Raw genomic sequence first — 7,312 nt, 5'->3', positions numbered from 1 at the left:
GAACTAGTATCCAGTTACTTGTAGGTGAACACTAGGAAACAGACCAGTGTGCAAGGCCTGAGCTGAGGTGGTTAATATTAATCATAACGTATAGATTCTGGCTCTGTCTGCCCTCTGGAAGAAATTGTTAGAAGCTAACAACTAGATACTAGAAGAAGGTTTCTGGGCAGGGAGGCAAACTGACTCAGGCAGAAAAGAGAAATTTAAGGCAAAAATCCCATTTAAAGCAAGGTGTATAGAAGAAAGCAAAGAACAAGTCAAATCATGGTAGTTGCATGAAGCGTGGTTAACATTTACTGAATGAAATGTTTGTGTTTGTGGCAAAATATCAAGGAATGCAGGGGTGAAGGAAAGGAATGCCATCAATATTTGACACACTATCAAACATTCCATCCTTGTCAACATCCAGAACACCAAAAATTCTGTATATCTATTAAATTTTTTGCTGGTGTACATAATGAGCAACAAGTGTACAGAAGAACAGATGTGTTGATCACTGACAGTCCTGCTGCTGCTAATGATAAAGAAATGGATGATTTGATAGATGAAAATAGAAATATTTTATAGACCATTCCAGTTATTAGTATAACTATTTCCCTTTCTATATTTACTCCTCTTCTTTAAATTCTGAACTGATTTTTTGATCTAGACTGTCACATTTAATTAGAATCTCTGAATCTGTTTATTTCTTTGTTAATATTGTTTGCTTGGTTTTGAACTTATATGGACTTTTTGCCTCTACAGCATTAGGTTCCAATGAGTGTAAATATTTAAGTTGACAGAAAGTACTTTTAAAAACTACTTGTTTTCATTGTTTTGAAAGTTCTGTCTCCATACTCCTATGCAAAAGGAAAGGATCAGCATTTTACTGCTTACTATTTCTATGTTCATGTTTTTATAGATCTTTCTTTTCCAAGCTGAAAAGTTCTTTTGTTTGTTCTCTCTTTTTGTGAAAATTGTTCCAAACATCTTGTTACTCTTGTTCTTCTCTACACCTTTTCTAGGTCTACTTCACCTACTTTAGTTCTAATTCTACTTTATGAAAAGTGCAGTATGTATTCAAGACTGTATATATTCAAGATACATACATGTTCAGAACAATGTATTGATTTCTCTTCTGTTCTCAGCTTTTCTCCAAAACTGTTCCTCTATCATGAAAGACAATGGAAGTTTACAGTTAGCTTTCTCCTTTTGCTTCATCTTTTTTAGGAGTTCCATTTGTACCTTAATCATTCATAAAACAGAGAAATTCTCTGGCAGATTCCTTGCTCTTCACAACTTTGTAAAAATTCTATGATTTTTACCAACATACACATCCTTTTTTCTTGTCCACCTTCATTATTGTTTTATTCTTTCTTTGGTAGAATTTACATATTTTTCTATTTTTCCCACTGGGATATGATATCCACCTTTCTGGGAGAATGCCTTTTTTAGAGCTACTTCACTCTTTCACTCTGCTGCTTTGTGAAGCTATATCCTTTTCTTTTTGTAGCTGGGCTTTCGTTGAATGGTTCTGTTTAATTAGCAGTGTTCATTAACTGCAATCCTCTGATGTGGTGGTTTTAAACATTGTTCATGCGAGCTATAAAAAATTGTCCTTCTAGCTGCTCCTTTTTAACTTCCTTTTGACCAGTTTTCTCATGGTAATTTAGTTATACTTTAAAAAAGAAAATGTTATTGTGCTGCATTTTGCTTTCCTATAATCCAGTTCAACATACTTATATGAGAGCATACTGTGGTAAATTTGTGGCATAGCATCCATGGATTTTGTTTGTTTTATAAAATACAGATAAAAACTAATTGCTAAAGAAGAAGGATTTCAGGAGGAATAACCTAATTCTGAAATAAACTCCAGTCTGGATGGGAGACAAAGACAAATACTACCCCTGCTTTGTAAGGAGGTAGGTCTTACAGTAGAAGATGTAAAGATCTGGTTGCTGCTCTTATTCATTGATTCATTGATCTCATTCATTGGTTTGACCTTAGGGGAAAAAAAAATATGGCTCCAGCTGCCTCAAAAAAGCAGAAAAAAGTATAAAAGTCTGAAAGTGTGATGTTGACTGCAGAGAGCCACTGCTGCCCCTAGACAACGAGCAAAAAGAACCACCAGTCATTCTTATAAGTTAGTCAGGAACTCAGGTGAAAAGACTAAGGTGGTTATCTCTCATCTGAGTGATCAAAATAGCTAAATATAATTCTTTTGAGTTGGAAAAGAGGAGTTAACTATATTGTTTTATCTAAAACAAATCATCTGTGCTAACATTTTGATTGCTGTAAAGTAAAAAAGAAAAATAAACCAAACCAAAACAAAAAACACTTTATATCTAATATCTCTGCAAACTTTTTCTGAAAAATCTCCTCCAAAATTTCCATTGATTTGTAGTTCATTGCTGCTAAAGTAAAACTACATGGCTTACCACTGTCCTGATTTGAGATTTGTCACACAGTAAATATACTAAGGTTTTATCAAGGTGCCTCCCCTCCATATCCACCTCCCCCCCCCCCCCCCCCCCCCAATAAATCCTCATTGTAAGTACATACTGTCCTTTGTTCATGATGTATTTTTTTCTCAAGTCCTGATTTAACAGTTTTGGAAAACATTGGCAATGAACGCCATAATAAGTGGAAATAATGCCTGAGTAAGAACTCCAAGAGCACAATTTTTTCACAAGTTATATCATATACTCATTGTGCACCGATTCTCCTCCATATAAAATGTTTCCTGACAATCTATGACATCAGGGCCAAAACTAACTTGTTTTATGGCAGCAACTGAAGCATATAATTAAAATTAAACTCAGAAGACTTGCAGGGACTGTCTGTTGGGAAGGAAAAATAGACTAAGAGGTATTTGAAGACTTCTGCAAATCCACACAACAAACATCTGTGATGAAGTAAACTCAGCAAGGAGCTTTAGCTAGTGACCTCAATAGGATCAGATATGAAGGATCTGGATCTTAATGTTCTCAGTACTTGGAAACATAAAGACGGGAAAGACTTAGCCTATAATTCATACAATTTCAACACTGTTCAAAATATATCAGTAAATACTAAAATTCACTACAAATTCAAGATTTTTTAAAAATCACAATTAATTATTTATGTTATCCAATAATTACACTGAAAAAACTTTCCTTTAATTGTGATTAACTAAAAACTTGTTTTGATAATTATTTGTTTCATACAGTCAACAAAATAATGCTACATGTACAACTGTTAGCTGTGATATACATCCTAGTTAAGTAGGATGAAAAAAGTTTAAAGGTAACATGTATCAGAACTTGTGCTTCTAAGTAAGGCACAGTATCAGTAAAACTTACATTACCAAACTAAACATTAACATATGTTTGAATAATATAAGCAATTTTAGACAAATTTCAATTTTTATAACTTGTTCTTTTGTGCTGTTGCAGTAGTAGCATGGAGAAAAAAATAAATAAATAACAATAACAACAACAACAAAAAAACACTCTTTGTACTCTCCTACAAAATGGTTTTCATGGTCTCATTATATCATCATATATCATTATAAGGTTAGACAAGATCTTGGGAACCTTGTCAGCTGGTGTTTGAAGAGAACTTAGATGCCAAAATGCAAACCAAAACTTTCTGCTTCTAAAAAAATCTGATGATTGTTTAAACTGCCTTCACTTCACTTTCTAGATCTCAGTCAGGCTTTGATAGAGAATCTGAAGCAATAGTCTTCCAAAAAGTCCAGTCCAAATGGTACAGTCAGAACATGCCTAATGTTCTGACTAGTTCACTTTCTTCAGATCTGCTGCTGCCTTCTTGTAAAATTAGGAAAAGAAGTGTCCTTCCGTGTTCTTCAAAAGAAGAAGTGTTCTTCAGAACTTTTATTCAGGTGTTGGGAAAGCTTAGAGAAAGAGGGAATCAGACTTAATGAGAGAAATGATCAAATGTGCAAATACAGGATGGGATAACGAGAAGCCAGGTAGCAATTCGGTAGAATAAGAACTAAGAATTTTTGTCACTAACTTATACCAGAGAAAAGAGGGACTGTGATCAATGTGATTAGTTGTTGCATGTAATTCATTTTTTCTCACAAAAACAGTCTGCCTGGATGGCAGCTGGTAGAATGGGACCTGAAATCTTACCTCTGAGACCATTTTAATAGGTAATTTTATATTAAACAGATGTGTAGTTCACAAAACTAACCAGCAGAGAGCAACACTATTTAAATTTGAACTGAGTGTGATATCTTGACAAACTAATTATTACATTACTGTGCATAAGACTGTATAATGCAGTACATTAAATGTAAGGCTCTGTTACATTAGTCACAGCCACTTACTGCCAATGCATTCCAATGTAATGTCTAACCCAGAAAAACATGTATGCAAATCATCTGAATACTTGCTTTTAATTTGCATGATGTTGAGGGGTTCTTCTGAGGTTATGATGTATGGCAAACTTGTAAAATTAAACACAGATGTACTTTTATTTCACACACAAAATTTAACTGCAAAGCTTTAATGGGGAATTTGCACAATGAAATTATTCCCTCTAGCTACCTGAAGCGGTCAACTAGTTCAGAATAAACTCAGCTTCCACAAGGTATATTGGGGAAATGAAAACCATGTGTTTTATCTGCAAATTTTATTCTATCTATTGGGAGAAAAAATTTAACCATCCCTTTTATATGGCAGTGCCTGAAATATCCCAGTCTGAATTACTCCAGCCTCTCTGTTGGTGAGGCCACTGGTCAACAGCTATGAAAACAGTGTGCTCATTTCAGACTGAGGGCATTGTTGAGGCAACCTACTGAGCTCAAGTGCCCTGAGAAGTGCAGAGTGAATCTGCCCTTCAGGTAAGCTGTCAGTCTTGGTAATGGCATTTCTTGTCCTTGTCTCCATTTATTCCAGTTTTCTAGAGATGTAGGGATCATATTCAAATGAAGTCTTCAAGATGTATTAAGGACAGAATAGCAGGTTTTCCCTGGCTCTGGGAGACTGGCATCATGCCTATCCCAACCCATGAGGTTTTATGGGCAAATGATAGGTCTGCTGAGGAACAATCCCTGTGTCTCAAAAATTAACATTTCCCAATTCTGCTAGTTCCATTCTTTTCCTGGGTATTGTATGTGGCAGCCATTAACTGTCTTAGAACAGTTTTCGAAATTATAGTAAGAAATACTCTAAGATGGCAGTGAATTCCCCAGCAAATATGAAGTAGACTCTGAAGGGAGAAATCTTCAACTGTCTAAGTTATATAGTATCTAATGAACTTTTCCCATCTCAGTTATTTTTCCGCTGTGCCTCGAACAAAAGGTTATGGAAAGGGACAGTCTAACCCTTTCAATTTCTGTAGAATGAAATTAGAATATTTTCTTTGTTCAAGTTCCAGAAAACAACAAAAGGAATGACAAAAAATGTTTTTAACCCACATCGCAGTGTTCTATATACTTAGAAAGTTAATTCCATTATTGAGCACCTAACAGTAACATAGTACATACATTGTGATAGTAGAAGTAGGCAAGAAACTTTGAACTTTCTATGAAAATCTTTCTGGCTTGTCAAATGAAATTATTCAGACTGTTTCCATGCAGTCTCACCCAGTAAGTATTCTTGTAATCTGTCTTGAAAAAAAAGGGATATTTATTGTAAATTTTAACTAAAAATTGCAAAATATTTCCAGAAAGTGAATTTTGAAATTAACATGAAGATTTCACAGCAGTAGAGTGATAAAAGAAATTGTGCGTAGGTAGTCAGGAAAAGAAACTATAACATTATAGTTTAATAACAATTTTTTTAGGCAAAAAATAAAAAATAAATAAATAAATAAAAATGGACAGGTTACAAATTATCAGAATTCAAAACAAATAGTGTACAGAAAATGTAGAGGTCAAGAACAAGTTATTTGGTTTGTTACTCAGATTAATTTCCCAAATAATCTTAAGGACTATGGTGATCTTTACAACACGAAAATATGGAAGTGTCACTGAATAAATTACTTACTTCAAAAGATCCTCCAAGCTTGCCTGTACTCCCAAAGTCACTGACATGCATCACAGTGAAGAAGATGTAATGTAAAGATATAAAGGAAGAATATATGACTTTCAGCTCTTAGAGCTAGAAGTAAGTAAAATGGCACTGAAAGGATGGTGAAGATGATGAAGATGTACCAGTTTCTCTACATATTTTTGTCCATTTTCTAACCTGATTATCCTTTCATGGTTGAACACTGAAAGCTTTCTGAGCTCAGATAGTTTCCTCTCTGATCAGCAATGTAGCTGGTGATGCTTGTGGTAAAAAGGGTGATTGATAATGTCTAAAACATTTGCATTTGTCAAATGGCTTAAAATGCAGCAACTTGGTGAAATCTCATAAGACTTTGTATCCTGTGTATACATGGCAGAGAATACTTTTAAGTTGGCTTTCTCTTATAACACATTATATCATTTACTTCAACATCCTCAGTATGCTTCCCCCATTTATTTGTAAATGCCACTGGCATTTAAGTCACCATTCTCTGTCATTGAGCCTAAATGCAATAGCCCTCAAGCAGAACAGGTGTGAGAGAGCTCCATTTACAGGCCCCATCTGAATTGGAGGGATTAGTGGGAATAAGAGCTGAAAGATCATGATTACATCTTTAGGGGACTGTATAACAAGTGAAAGACTACTATGCCCTCTGGGAGACTACTCAATCTCATCATATCCCTGTTCTTGCTGACACTATGGCCAGCTAGATTTGTCCTTCTCACTAACAAGAAGGACTAAGGAAAATGCAAAATTAAATGCATTTTTTCATCTCATGCCATATCTTCTCTTATGCTTTATGTTTATCCTTTAACTTTTTTGTAAGAGCATTACTTAAAGTAGAGAAGCAGGCATAGGACAGGATGGGGATTCACCTCCGTGACACATGCTGAATGTGCTTAGCATTCAGGCCCCCTACTGGGGCCCTTGCTCAGTAGCTCTGTGGTGTGTCTGCCCATAAGGTACAAATTGCTATACATGTAAGATCCAGCAGATTCAGTCTAGAGTATATATATTCCACAAGCATCTCTGGGGTGAAGCAAACATTAAGCTCACATGAAAGCACAAGGGATGAATGCATAGCCTTTCCAGCATTATAGCATAAAGATTCCAAATATATTTTGCAGTAACATGGAGTTGCTATTAACCTGCATCATTGTGGATATTTCCTGTAACATCCAGCACAGTCAAATAGATGTGTGGCCTTGACTGGGTACAGTTGTGAACTAAGATGAACTATGCATATGATAGAATACGTGTAGTACCGGGATGTAAGAATGGGCTCCTCAGCTCCCACCATTTCACACTGGCAG

The sequence above is a fragment of the Aythya marila genome (assembly GCF_965140915.1).
Source record: "Aythya marila genome assembly, chromosome: 5".
Lineage (NCBI taxonomy): Eukaryota > Metazoa > Chordata > Aves > Anseriformes > Anatidae > Aythya > Aythya marila.
This window is presented reverse-complemented; position numbering follows the sequence as displayed.